The sequence below is a fragment of the Gopherus evgoodei genome, chromosome 1 (genome assembly GCF_007399415.2).
Source record: "Gopherus evgoodei ecotype Sinaloan lineage chromosome 1, rGopEvg1_v1.p, whole genome shotgun sequence".
NCBI classification, from domain to species: domain Eukaryota; kingdom Metazoa; phylum Chordata; order Testudines; family Testudinidae; genus Gopherus; species Gopherus evgoodei.
Window position 1 is genome coordinate 142,496,338 of NC_044322.1, and position 14,191 is coordinate 142,510,528.

The 14,191-nt window shown below is 41.6% G+C and overlaps 1 protein-coding gene and 1 long non-coding RNA gene across 6 annotated transcripts in view; one reads left to right on the forward strand and one right to left on the reverse strand.

Moving 5' to 3' along the window:
- CNKSR2 (connector enhancer of kinase suppressor of Ras 2) overlaps positions 1 to 14,191 on the forward strand; it is a 370,061-nt gene that overhangs the window by 332,549 nt on the left and 23,321 nt on the right. The window lies entirely within an intron of this gene.
- LOC115657232 overlaps positions 1,729 to 14,191 on the reverse strand; it is a 39,411-nt gene continuing 26,948 nt past the window's right edge. Inside the window, exon 3 of the long non-coding RNA XR_004001927.1 lies at positions 1,729 to 2,622. This is a non-coding gene — a long non-coding RNA (uncharacterized LOC115657232). The remainder of the gene's footprint in view (positions 2,623 to 14,191) is intronic.

Consider the following 14,191-nt stretch of genomic DNA (forward strand, 5'->3'; position numbering starts at 1 on the left):
TAAGGACTGAATTTATCATACCTATTTTTTTAGTGCAAACAGAGCATATTTGTTAAAGATTACAGTAGATAGCATAATTCCTTGAAAACTTCAAATTCTTAGATTCTCTAACAGTATTATGGAACATTTTAAATATCATTTTCTTTAGGGAAGTTTTGACTGTCTATACATGAGGTTTCCTATATGAAGTTTAAGTGTTCACAGTAGAAGTCTGTGTGAAGTAAATATCCTGATTAAACATTCGTGTTTTGGAGTTTCTTTGGGTTGTTTTGTTCTTGTTAAAGTATAAAATATAGTTGGCTTTGAGCATCCTGTTACTCTAATCATTGTGTCAAAATGCAACCAGGCAGAGGATCCAAGTCTGCGACCATAACATCGATCATTCAGTCCCAGATGGCAGAAGTTGTAGTGCTGTGGAAGCAGTTTGCTCAGCACACATAGTGAGGGGAGCACCTTCCATCACTCTTATCATGAACTTCTTGTCTGTCATTGCCAATATCCTACAGTTCACATGCAGAAGGACAGTCCGTCAAAATGTGGAGCCTCCAGGGGAAAATCTCATGGTTCAGAAATGTTTTCATGACTTCCCTGTGGCTAGAGCCTATAATCTTACACAGCTGCTGGTCTCTGCATTCCCACCCATCAGCTTCATTTGGCTCTGAGTCATTTTCACACTAGGGAAGAACCCAGTGCAGATGGCCAGGGTCAAACCTGTCTACTGCAAATACAGAAAAGCTAAAGGAATACCTGAAATTGGGATTTTTCCACTGTAACTCTGCATTGTCCCCACCCCATTACAAACAATCCTAATTACTTTAGGTAAATAAATGCTGGCATCATACAGAAATATAGGGTCCAGTAGGGTGAGTACCACTTCATAGCTGAACTATCAGGAAGCATCCTTCTATAGAGCTGAATTTAATAAATGCTCGGGGAAGAAAGAAAAGATTGGTTTTCCGGGGCTCAGTCTTAGGTGGGGAATTCGAACTCTGTTGTCTTTGTACCTTGATTTAAAGGTCCCTGAGAGCAGAGCTCACAGGAGTGGATTTTCCTTTTCTAATCTCCTCTAGAATGAGAAGAATATAGTCAGGATCTTTTTTAAATATTATGAACACTCATGTGAGGAGAATCCATCCCCAAGAGAAGAAGGTATGTGTCAGGCACACCAGTTCTCAAGAAAGAGCATTCCAATGGGCTGGGGTAGTTCGACTGCACTTGGTTCTAAGGTTGGGCAGTTGGATGGAAGTTGATCTCAGTCAGACTCTTGAGCAGAGGTTTCTTCCCTTGAGTTCTATGGTATGTTTGTGAAACCTTGTGATTCCTGAGGGTCATCTGTGGCATGCTCTTGGTTTATGAAAAAAATTGCCATTTTTTTTCAATAAATAGCAGTTTTTGTGATTGTAAAGGTATTTACTTAACCAAGAGCAGGGTTAATCCATTGTATGACATAAGGCTGTTTTTGTTGTTTCGCTTTTTTCTGTTCAATTGTATGTAAATGTATTTGCTTAGCAAGCTAGAAAAGAAAGTAGCCAATTCAAAAAAATCACTTTTATTCAGATTTGCAGAGACTGAAATAATTTAGAATCTGTTAGTTGTTGCTATCTTTAAATTAAGTTGTAATCCACTAGGGATCATCTGACATTTTCAACACTTGATTCCTGTAAGAGGAGCCCTTGCCCTAATGAAGTTCCTGTTCAACTCTGATTTTCTCTAATTACGCTGGTGAATGCAATATTTGGCGGATGATATGCTCAGTATAAAACAAACAAGCAAACTTTCTAAGAGCTTTGAAATTAGTTGTTAGTTTTTATTTGAACAATTATAAAATTTTGGAATATGTGGCATGCCAGACGCATCTCTTTTATGTAAAACCTTTTTATGTAAGACAGTAGTGTAAATATAATTATTGTCATAAAACACGAAAGCAAAATTCATCAGATGTTAATGTGTCCTTTCAATATCTACCAGGTGCACAACATTTTATCATTAATTCTCCATTTCAGATACCCAAGTGGTTAATGAATTCACTGCTGCAAAATTAATAGCCAACTACGGTATTACTAGGAGTGGCTTTTAGGATGCTGTAGACACCTCAAGGTGGAACTTCAACTTTGTTTTACACTCTGGAAAAGAGATTTCTGCCATACATTTACACAAAACAAATTAATACTAGATTTCAAAGATCAGAAACTTGTTATGCTATTTTATGCAGCATATTGAACGTGCCTATCCAAAGTTCTCAACTGGATGAGCATCTGAAAATTCCTTTTCATGCATTGTAACAGTTCAGCAAACAAAATCACAAAAAGAGAGAACAGAAAGAGGATTTGTTTGTTTGTTTTGATAGTACCTTCTTGCTTTACCTTACTCACATAAATAGTCTGATTGATCTTGGATTGAGGCCTACATAATCCTCTGGTCACGGGAGTGTATAACAATGTATCAGGGTTCTTCCGTTGACTCACTTGATTAGCAGGTATCAGCGTAAAGTTACTGAAGTTCTAGCCAGTGGTTGGAGGTGCAGCTCTTTAACTCTCAATATGGATATAATGGAGACAGAAAAGTGAAACAGAACGCAGCATGTCCTGGAGGGACCTTGGGGCACCCAGCTCAGGAAGGAATCTGTGAATGAGATTTGGTTAGTTATCTAGTTGTTGTTTATATTACCATAGTGCCTAGAAGCCGCAGCCATGGACCAGGACCCTGTTTTGCTAGGCGCTATACAACCAGAACAAAAAGACAGTTCCTGGCCCAGAGATCCTATAATCTAAGGATAACACAAGAGGCAGCAGATGGCTATAAACAAATTAACAGAAGAGTACAAGGAAACAAACTTATTCTTAATATTTATCAGAGAGTATGCAACAATCTAGGAACAATAGAGTCATCAGGAAAGGAATATTTAGAAAACAGAACATATTACTTGCTGCTCCAAAAATCACAGGTTTCCATCCCTTGTACTAAAGAAGAATCTCTCTTGGCAGTAATATAGCTTATGTTTTCAGAATACCTAAGCATGACGTTCCAATTCAGGGTAATAATAAATAAACTAGTGTATATTCCATACTGTTTATGTACAAAAATACAGCTTCTCAAACATACTCTTTTATATATAATCTATTTTCTGATTGGCTTGTTCTGTTATTTGTTATTTATGTTTCACTATTGCTGAGAAGCCATCAACCAAGTTTGGGCCTCATTTTGCTAGGTACTGTACAAACAGACCAAAGCATTTACAATCTAAATAGGTCAGAGAGAAATAAAGTATTATTCCCATATTGTGAAAAGGAATTTGAGGCACAGACTGATAGTGATTTGTGCCTGGTCAAACAGAAAGTCTGAGACCATCTATTTATATTCTGTTGTTATTTTTGAGTTGTGGAGAAAGTCAGTCCCTGTGTGGTTCAGTTACAACACTAACTCTAGAACTGTATTCTTCGCTGAGAACAGGACTTTTTGGCTCTCTTCTCCATATTCTTTTCTCCCTCTGAATCATCTTCTTAGTACCTACCTTTAACTTTGGACCCATGTAGGTGACTTCTAGCTCATTATCTCATTTGGCTCATTTTCTGATCCCACTTGTTCCCATCTGTCTACCTCTCTTGCCTTTGTCCAGGCTACGCTATAATTCCTACTCTTGAATATGAGTTGTACTTAATTGCAAACAAGATTAGAAATTCTAGTCATTTTTAATTATTTCATTTTTATAGGCTTCCTGCATCTCTGTTTTCTACATCCAGGAAGTGCAAAATGAGTTGTAAAGATAGACCAAGATTCCTCATGAAATAGGACCATGATGGCCCACCTTGACTGACTTGCATCTCCACACCCAACTCAGAATTGTCAACCTGATTTTCACGGTTTCTTGTGGTCTCACTCTACCTTTCCTCTAAGTTTATGTTCACTTAAATCCCATGCTTTTCCAGACTTGGCCCTTCTCTATCTTTTTAGCTCTTCACTGCTGAGAATCATTCTTTCAGTTATGGGGCCCCATCAATCTAGAACTCTATCCTTCATCCCCTCCTTAATTCTGTCAGTAAATCAAAAACAATACACAGACACACATCAGACACTGAAGGTTCAGTCTTGAGTGGGGCTTTACATTGGTGGATCAGTGTTTACAGGCTTTGTGAAAGAAACAACTTTTAAAGTGGAGATTGAATAGAGGAGGAGGTTGTTTGGTCCACAAGAAAGAATTGGGATTCTAAGCTGAAATGTATTATATTTACATCATAAAATATTGCAGCATTACATCACGATATAATGTTTTAAATTGCCACTGTTAGAAGTGCATGAATACTACTCAAATGCTCTTCTCACTTTTGTGTGATGTTGTCATCCATAATAAAAACAAAGTACCAGTATTACTCATGTTTATCAAATTTTCAGGTGATCTCTATCAAAAATGTTTTGTGCAGATCAAAGACAAAAAATTTTGTCGAACAGAAAACTATGTCATAGATATTGATTTATTTCTAAGTAGCTGCTTCCCACAGCTGCCATTTGCCGGGAACGGCAAACCACGGCCACTGGGAGCTGCAGGAGGGCCATGCTTGTGGACGGTCAATGTCGGCAAAATGTCTCATGGCCCGCAATCAGATTACCATGATGGGCTGCATGCAGCCCACCACTGGGTTAGAGGAATTGCAAGAGCCGGATTCAATATGCAAAAGTCGGGGTCAAAATCAGGCTGGGGTTGGAGACCAGAGATCAGAGGTAATACCAAGCTGGAATTACAAGACAGGAATCAGTGTCTGAGTCAGGCTAGGATCAGAGACTAGAGATCAGGAGATGAGATGAGGTCTGGAGTTGGAGCAGGCCTTGAAGTCTGTGGTTGCCCAGACAGCTTCCTGGGACACCCTCCATGGTTAAATATGGAGCTTAGCCAATCAGAGGGTCATAGGGTACTGTCACTCTGGGTTCCATGGGCGGTACTTCCTGCAGTGCCTACTCACCACAGTATTATCTGGCTGTGGCCAGTGTTGGTGCTAGCCCATTGTGGCTCCTAGGCAGGAATATTTTGGGGCCCCACACATACTAATAATTAATAAGCTTCCCCCCCCCCCCCCCCGTGAGCTGCTTGGGCCCCTAAGCAATTGCTTAGTCTGCTTAAGTCTAGTGCCAACTGTGGCTCTTCATAGACAAGCCCAGAACGGAAGAAGAAAGTATATATAGAGTCACTAGCCAATCACAAAGCAGGTCAATGAATGCAAGAAGCTGGCCCAGCCAAGTCCATGAATTCCCTAATAATTAAGGCCCTGCTTGAATTGTGGGATGATTGTCAAATAATTGCGGCTGAGGTGGGAACAAGCCATGGAAAATCACAGGAGAGTAATCATGAACCTTTATTAATTGCAGTAATTTGGAAAAGTCAGAGATGACCTATTTATTTAAGAAAAATGTGTTGGAACAATATAAATGCTCAAGTATTATGTTATGCCTGCTAATTTTTTTGATAACCCAACATTTTGCTGCAACTGTATTACAGTCATTAATGCATGGGGCTGACAGCAGGGTTGACAGAGGGCTGCCAGTTGCACGGGAGCTGAGAGTGGGAGCCCTAGCTGCCAGCCACCCAGGATGGATAGCAGGAGCACCACCATGTGTGGAGCTGACTGTGGGACTCCAGCCACCAGCCACCCTGGGCTGACAAAATTGCCATGGAAGCCTAATATTGTGGGATCTGCAGTTTCCACAATATTGCAAATTAAATAAGGCATTACTGATAATCCAGTGCACTGGTGTAGCGTGACGACCAAGGCTACTTCCTGAAAACTCGTGGGCCTAGGTTTGAGACTGGGGTTTGAAACAAGAGTCCTGACATTACCCCACTGTGGGGTGACCTCGAGTACCACAAGCTTTGGTTTATCTGAGTGTGCCCTTTGGAAGTCATTTACTTTTCCAGAGCTGTGTACATGGGTGAGCTGGTTCACAGGTCTGATCTTTCCCAATCGATGTGGACACTCTTCTTGTCCCTGAATCTGAATTGGTGGGAGAGCTGTTTTGGGTTAGGGAAGGGATTGTCAGAGAGGGGTTTAAGGAGGAAAGCATGAAATACAGAATGTGTTCAGGGATGGTGAAAGCCAAAGCTTGAAGGTTTCTGGGTTGATTTGTCTGTAGATCTGGTAAGGTCTTATATATTGGTGATCTAGTGTGCGGATGGATTGGCCAGTCTCGAGATGATTACCTGATAGCTGCATCTGCTGTCCTACTATGAAAATGGATTCCTAGTCTGAAGTAATGTGGTCTGGGAGGCCATGGTGGTGAGATGACATGACAGTGGTATCCTCAGCGGTGGGGAGTTGTGTGCAGGGAATGAAGTACACCATCTTTGTAAACTGGCCCACCACTGTTAGGATAGTACGGCAACCTTTGGATTAGGGGAATTTGACAATGAAGTCCATGGTGATCCAGGTCCAAGGCCTTGCAGGGTCTCAGCAGCTATTAGCATCCCAAAGGACTTAGCTTGAGGTATCTTTATAGGGACACAGGTGTGTTGCATGATCTGACATAAGTCCCTATCCTTCTGTGTGACTTCAGCCAGGGGGTTGATATCAGGAGTTAGGAGCCTCTGGGCAAAAGAGTCATCTTGAAGAGCAGAATATGTGGTTGCCATTGAATCTGATAGCAGTGATCCTCCGAAGAAGTGATGCTATTTCAGAACACAGGATGACTCTACATGAGATTCCCTAGGATCACTGACATGACCTTGTTTTCTGGAGAAGGTGTCAGCTTTTCCGTTCTTAGTGCGAGGGCAGTATGTGATGGTAAAAATCAAATCTTGAGAAGAAGGAAGCTCAGCTTAATTGTCATTGATTCAAAGCTGTAGCGGAGCTCAGGCACTCCCGATTTTTATGGTTGGTATATACCTGCACAGAGTATTTTGTCTCTTCCGGGTAGTGCCTCCAGTTTTCATCTTGATGACCAGCAGCGCCTTACCTGAAATTGCATAATTACATTCAGCGGAGGAGAGTTTTCATGAGAAATATGAACAGGGATTGAGCTCTTTCTGGAGACTCTGTATTTGGGACAACAACACCCTGATGGCAACGTTGGAGGCATCAGTTTCCAAAATGCATGGCTGACTTAGGTTGGGGTCTCTGGGGAGGGGAGCAATGGTGAACATTTTTTGGGGGGCATTCAAAACCACGTTGGGCTTCTGCCATCCAGAAAAATTTTGTGGGTTTTGACCAAGGAGGTTATGGGAACCAGAATTTGAGAGTAATCCCGTATAAAGTGCCTATAAAAGTTTGCCAGATCAAGGCTCACTTCTACCTTCAAGGGATCCGTGTGGACTCCTTTGGACTCTACAATGGGTTGCTTGAAGATACAGTCTTCCAGTTTTTCATAGAGTCTATGTTGACAAAGCCTTCCTAATATGTTGCTCGCGTGCTGTTCATGCATGGGTTGATTCTCAGAATAGATTAAAATGTCATCTAGGTCGGCAACCACATAGTAATCCAACATATTCCACAAAACATCATTGATCAGATGCTGAAAAGTGGCAGGCATGTTGGTAAGGCCAAAAAGTATCACCAGTTGTTCAAAATGGCCATATCATGTTCAAAACGTGGTTTTCCACTCATCTCCTGGCCAGATCCTGACTAGATTTTAGTGTTCCCTGAGATTCAGCTTGGTGAACGTCCAGCTGTTCTTACTCAGTCTAGGAGCTCCATGATCAGGGTAGTAGATATCGATTTCACATGGTGATTTTATTCAGGGCACGATAGTCAATGCACAGCCTCAAAGATCCATCCTTTTCTACAAAGCAAACTGGGGCCCCAGCTGGGGAGGTGGACTATGGGACAAAACCTTTTTTAGATTCTCATGAGTATATTCCTTAAGAGCTTCCAGTTCAGGCTCAGATATAGAGTATATTCTCCCAAACAGCATCTTGGCACTGGACTGCAAGTCCATCAGGCAATTGTATTCACAACAGGTGGGCAGGAAGTCTAAATGTTCTGTTTTTCAAACACATCTGCAAAATCCTGATATCTCATGGGGAGAGAAACAGCTGACCCTAGAAGTAAGGAAGCCCATTTTGCTGCTTGACCCCTTCACCACACCTGAAGCCTGGGTGGTGTGTATGGCTGGGGATTTTGAAAGTTTCAGCTTGGGGGCCAAACAGCAGTTGGTTCAGCAGTACTCCAAGCTAAACATCTAAATTTGCTGCTGCCAGGAGATACTTGGGTCATGCTTGGCAATGCAGAGGATTCCAAGTATGACAGGAAAGTATGGGGACCAGATTGGCTAAACTGAAGAGTTTATGGTGATCACCGATTACTGCTTCCATCAGTCAGGAAACCACTGTTCTGGGACCTAGACGCAAACAGTGAGGCATTGACTATCTTGACCAGGTCAGTAGCAGCCTTGGGCTGTATGGGGAGACCAGGTATTTGGTCTACAGTGGTGTCTATGAAATTATCATCTGCCCTCGAGTCAAAGCCCACTGGATGGCTCACTGTTTGGAATTCTAAACTCGGAGTGGCAGCTGGAGCTGCAGGTGAGGGGATGATCTCAAGATGGTGGGGAAAATGCCTCGAAGACCTTGCCCGGTGGAGTTTTCTATGTAACATAAGCTTAACCCCTTCTTATTGAGGCTGGGCAGGGGTGTTTTCCAAAGCTATACAGTTCGTGGCTTTTGCCAGGCAGGTACCACGTGGCCCATGTAGCCTCAGGAAAAATCATAAATTCTCTCATCACCAGTGTTCCTGTTCAGAAGGTCCAGCCGAACTCATGCCAAGTCCACCTATGTGGGCTCAGGCTGGGGGGTTGCAGGTGGAGCCTGGACATGAACTGGATCCTCTCTCCTATCGTGTCACCACTCACTAAGCTGAGTGTCATTCAGAATACAAAGTTCAATAGAGGTGTCAAGTGTGGGTGGGGGGGGGGGCGTTTCATGTGGGCTAGTACATCTCTTATCTCATTACTCAAGCCTGCTGAAATTCATGTACCTGGGCCAGTTCATTCCAAGCCATATCTGCCGCCAGACATTGGCAACAACCTACATATGACGCTGGTGATCCCGGTGTGACAGAGTCTCCATAAGGCAGCCTCCACAATGAGGGCCTCTCAGGGATCATTGAAAATCATTCTAAAAGCCCTCAGAAAGGAGTCCCAAATAGCCAATTGAGGATGATCCTGTTCTAACAGAGGAGATACCCACTCCAATGCTTCATCAGTGAAGAGGCTAATGACCAGGCCTACCTCAGCCTGGTCCATCACATAGACATGGGGCCTCAACATAAATAGGACCCTGCACTGGTTTACAAAACCACAAAACTGCAGGTACCACCATAATGCTGCAGTAAAGGCACCATGGGCTCAGATTCTGAGGGGCTGCGAACCATGAGGCTGGACAAGGCATTCCCATTTGCATCTCTATGATCCATTTCTGAAGGATGAGTTTCACCTGGAGCCAGTCCACCATGACCCATACGGCTTGCTTTTCTTGTAGGAGGGTGATCTGCTCCTAGGGACTTGATGTTCTGGTGGGCACCAGCAATGCTGCCCATATGGTTTCCATGTCCCTTTCCTTGGAGCAGGAGCAAGACCAGGAGAAGATCAAAGGGTAATGCTGTAATGCTAAGGAGTCAGGTCAAAAGGAAGTCCTGATCAGTGGTCAGAATTTGTGCAAGTGTTCTGATCGCCAGGAAATCCAATCCAAGGGGAAGAGACAGCAAGATGGCCGACAGAGTCAGGCGTAGCAGCAATGCAGGGTCGGGTGGGTCCAAGCAGCAACTAGTGGGAAAAAGCTTGTTGCTCAGGCAAGGCCGAAGGGAAGCAGGAAGTTTATATATAGTCACCAGCCAATCAGGACCAAGACCACATGGCCAATCAAGAAGCAGGTTGCAAAACCCTGGTATCCAGGCCACCCAAGACTGTGAATTTGCTGGTAATCCAGTGCGTCAATGTGGCATGACAGCCACAGCTGCTTCCTGAAAACCTAAGTGGGTCTGAGTGTGAGACCAGGGTCCTGACAACAACACAGAACTTTCAGCCCAAGGTATAGGAGGACTTGAAATGGCTTTAAGTCAGTATAGTCCCTCCTGGTACTGAGCTGATCCAGGGGGCAGAACAGGGTTTTTAGAGACCTTTTACACCACTACCTTCTTTTTACGCAGCATAATGTATAAGGGGGGTCACGCTCAGAGGCTTGCTATGTGAAAGGGGTCACCAGTACAAAAGTTTGAGAACCACTACTTTTTGTGTATAATCTGAAATTCTCATAAGTGAGAATAATTAAACTGAAACACATAAGTCATTGCTAGAGGAATCTAGAGGATGGAATGTACAGAAATATACAGAAAGATAAATAATCACTCTATGAATTCACCATTTACAGAGAAGGGACAACTAGAATCCAAATAGCATCTTGTGCTCTTTCTGCATATGTAAATATACATGAACATCATCATGCTCCCTCTTTCCTGCACCTGGTACCCCACTCCTCCTGGAAAGAATAAAGTCTATAACTATATGTATACAAATAACGAACATTTGCCAAACTCTTTGCAATCACGCTGTTTTTATTTTCCCAACTAGCTGGCTTCCTGAATCTAGGAAGAATCATCTATGCTAGTTTAGAGAAGTTACTAAATGCTTTGGTCTTGCATAAAGAAGACCTCTCCTATGCTCCTAACATAGCTTTTGGCCCCGAACTCAAACCTGTTCAACTGAGGATGAGAGGACATAAAATAAGCAAAAAATGTTGGAATCCTCATAATTCTGAGAAGAAAGTAGAAGCCCCACTAAAATGGAAAAGAACTCTGCACCTCTACCAATAATAGTCTCTTTAAATAATGCATGGTAGGCATCCAATTTTTAGAGCTGGTTGAAAAATTTTTGACAATTATTTTCAGTCAAAAAATGCAATTTAGTCTAATCAAAATGTTTTGTGGAAATGTATTTGTATCAGCAAAAATTTCTTCAGGAAGATTTGTCAGGTACAGTATGGAATTGAGAGAGTGAGACCCTTGAATAGCCAATACCTGTTGATTAGAGCACTCACCTGGGATGTGACAGACCAAAGTTCAAGTCTTTGCTCTGATTCTGGTGGACCAGGGGCTTGAACTCAGGTCTCCCATATCTCAGGTGAGTGCCCCAAACTCCAGGCAATTGGCTGTTCATGGAGAGAAATATCGTGTTTTTTCATGAATATTTTCAAAAGGTCGCTTTTTTTTTTTAACATTGGTGCAAAACCAAATGTTTAAACTTTGAAATTTTCATGAACAGGAACTGTTGTTTTTCCAGCTATCCATACCTTTTATTGGATGTAGGTTTTAGAGTACTTAGAAGAATCGGGCTTTAAATAGAAAGCTGGTCTCTTAGCAATGGCAGACCTATTGCTCTGCTTATAATAACATCCTTGTTTGTTTAGTCCAGTTTGGGGCTGGTGAGTTATCCAATTGATAAAAACCTTCATAAATGGCCAGTAAAGTCAAGGGGCTCCCCTGCAATCAACCACAAACTATTCTGCTGTTCTCAGGAACAGAGAGAGTAAAACAAAAACATTTCTGCCCATTATATAAAATAGCGTGTAATGAAGGAAGCAGGGCTGAAGTGTAAATGAGGTCTGGGTCTGCAAGACACCTACCTCATTTAGTATGGTTATTGGATGGTTGCAGCCTATTAGAAGTGGAGTCTACACATTGAGCAGTAAGGATAAAAATAAATATCAATCACTAATTTGGAATGAAAATTCACCCTGTGCAGAGGGCCAACACGAGGCCTAATCCCCACTGCAGTCCTACTTAGGTCCTGTTTTGTGGCCTTAAATGGTGCATAGATCTTGTGTGATCCTCTGCACAGGGATGAATTTCACTCTCGCAGAGCAATAACCTACCCACATACTGAATAAGGCAGGAGTCACGTGGAAAAAAGTAATATGCTGTTTTGCAATGTGTATTCCCAAGCGTATAGTGTTAAGTTTACACAGGCAACCTTAACTTGGGCATTGCCAGGTTTTCTGAGGGCTTCATTTTGCAACTCTCAAATTCTTCTAATGTAGCTTTTTGCTATTGAAAGATAGAGAGGGCGACCAAATCATTCTAGAGATATAAACTATATATGGGAGTACAGAAGGAATCAATGATTATTTATGTAAAAAAAAAAAAAGCATTTAGTAACCTCACTTCAGTAAAAAATGAACAAGACAAGGCTGTCTCCCCAGGGATCACCGTGTTTTGAGCCAGACCCATGATTTCTTTCCTGCTTATGTCTCCACAAAAAGGAAAAGGAGATATTTTTAAATTTATACAAGAAATGATGATTATACATTTCTTAATATAACCACTACTCTCACTGCTTTGCGAGATAAGTCCTGTTTTTCACAGTATTGTAAGTTTTAGTGGGTTCCCTTTTGGTATTCTTATTTTGTTATTTTTAGTTCAATAAGGATACGGAAAATTCTAAAAAGACAGGTAATATTGGAAAGAATGGAACTTGCTATATGCAAGATGGTAAGTTCCTTCATAATTCAGTGGTGGATGTTCCACATTCCTTGCTCCATCTGGGCAAGGTCAATTCATTTACCATTTAATGCAGTAGCATCTTTCTATAAAGCATTATCCAGAGCTGTGTGACTCCTGTGACCCACTACTTCCTTATCATCTAAGCCTCATTCTCCAAACAACTCACTGATGTTCTGCAGCATGTGTTTCTCTGGAGTATGCTAATTCTCCTGATTAGGGTATTGAAAGGCAGTGTTAGCTGTGTCATCAAAGCCCTTCCTCATTCATTTACTCCTATGCAAGTACCAGACAGCTCCCCCTTGTCTCTGCAAGCATCTGTTTGACCTAAACAAACCTGAAAATTGCAATGGCTTTCCACTCTTAAAAATGAATGGTTATAAATCTGCCAGCATTCATCAAGAAGAGTTTAGATGTGTCAGAATAGCTTTTCAAACAAAATACTCAGACATGCTGACTGTTTCCCCCAGTGGAGAGGGAGTTACAGCAGCCCTAGAGTTGCAGAAGCAGCAGTGAAGCAGTTCATAGTGTGTGTGTGTGTGTGTTTCTTTCCCCAAAGTCTGTATTCATTGCTAGGTCAGAGCCTGGTTACTTAAGCCACAGGATTTGGCTCTTAATGCATATACATAAATGTACTAGAAATATGGTTAAATTATTGGAACAGATGATGAACAGAATCCCCTGCTCAGAGCGCTATCTCTGTTTGTGTTGTGAATATGTAGGTAAACATAGAAATACATATACACACTGACACACCGCTAACTGAGAGAAAACAGATGTAAGGTGCAATTAGTATTTCAGTAGTTTTCACTATAAAGTGTGAACTCAGAGACTTGCTTTTCTGCAAATTAAGTATTTACTCCAAGAATAGGAAATTCTATAAGCCTGCTATTACTCCATAGACTTCTTTGTTAATAAGGAAATTTGCCAGAAGCAAGGTATTACCATTCATTTTAATCTGTTTAGAAATTAAAATACATAACATCTGCATTTGAAAGGTGTGCTCCCAGAAGACTGCAGTAATGTATTATGTGTTTTGTTAAAAATCAGATCAAATCGAGGCTTCTCTCAAGTTAGCTGCTCATTAATGACTGCTGGTGTGCCCTCATTTCCGTGTGCAGCTCTCACAGGGGAAAAGAGAGGCAATGCTGCATGATGGCTTTCACCTTATACATCTCTCCCTTCATTTAGAACTCTGTGTACTGAAGTCATTTTAAAATCTAATGTCTCAGTAAGTTCCCTTATTGAGTGTGACTCCCAATCATTTCCCACAGCTGGAAATCTTCTGCTCACCTTCTGTTTTATTTTTTGCTGTCATTCTTGGAAAATTTGTGATGTTCCCAACTATTTAAGGGACCTGACTGAACATACCTTCTGTCTTATTCACTGGGTTTGTATACAATCCTGTGCATTCATTCTCTTGCAGCCACTTTTGATGTGGACTGGACCTTCCACTTCTGCAAACTGGCCCAAATACATAACTACCACACGTTTCTTACATTATTCCAGTAGTTGTAGGAATCTTCAAAGATTTCTAGCAAGCAGTGTTGGCTGTGTAACCGCTTTAGGAGAGTCATTTGCCCTTAGAACTGTTTTAATAATTGATGAATAAATATGATCAGATCAATTCACTGTCTCTCATAGGGTTATATTAATTGTTGTATGTGAACTACAGCTGGTTTAATTGTCAAAATGTTTGCAAGTCTCATAATGTTTATTCA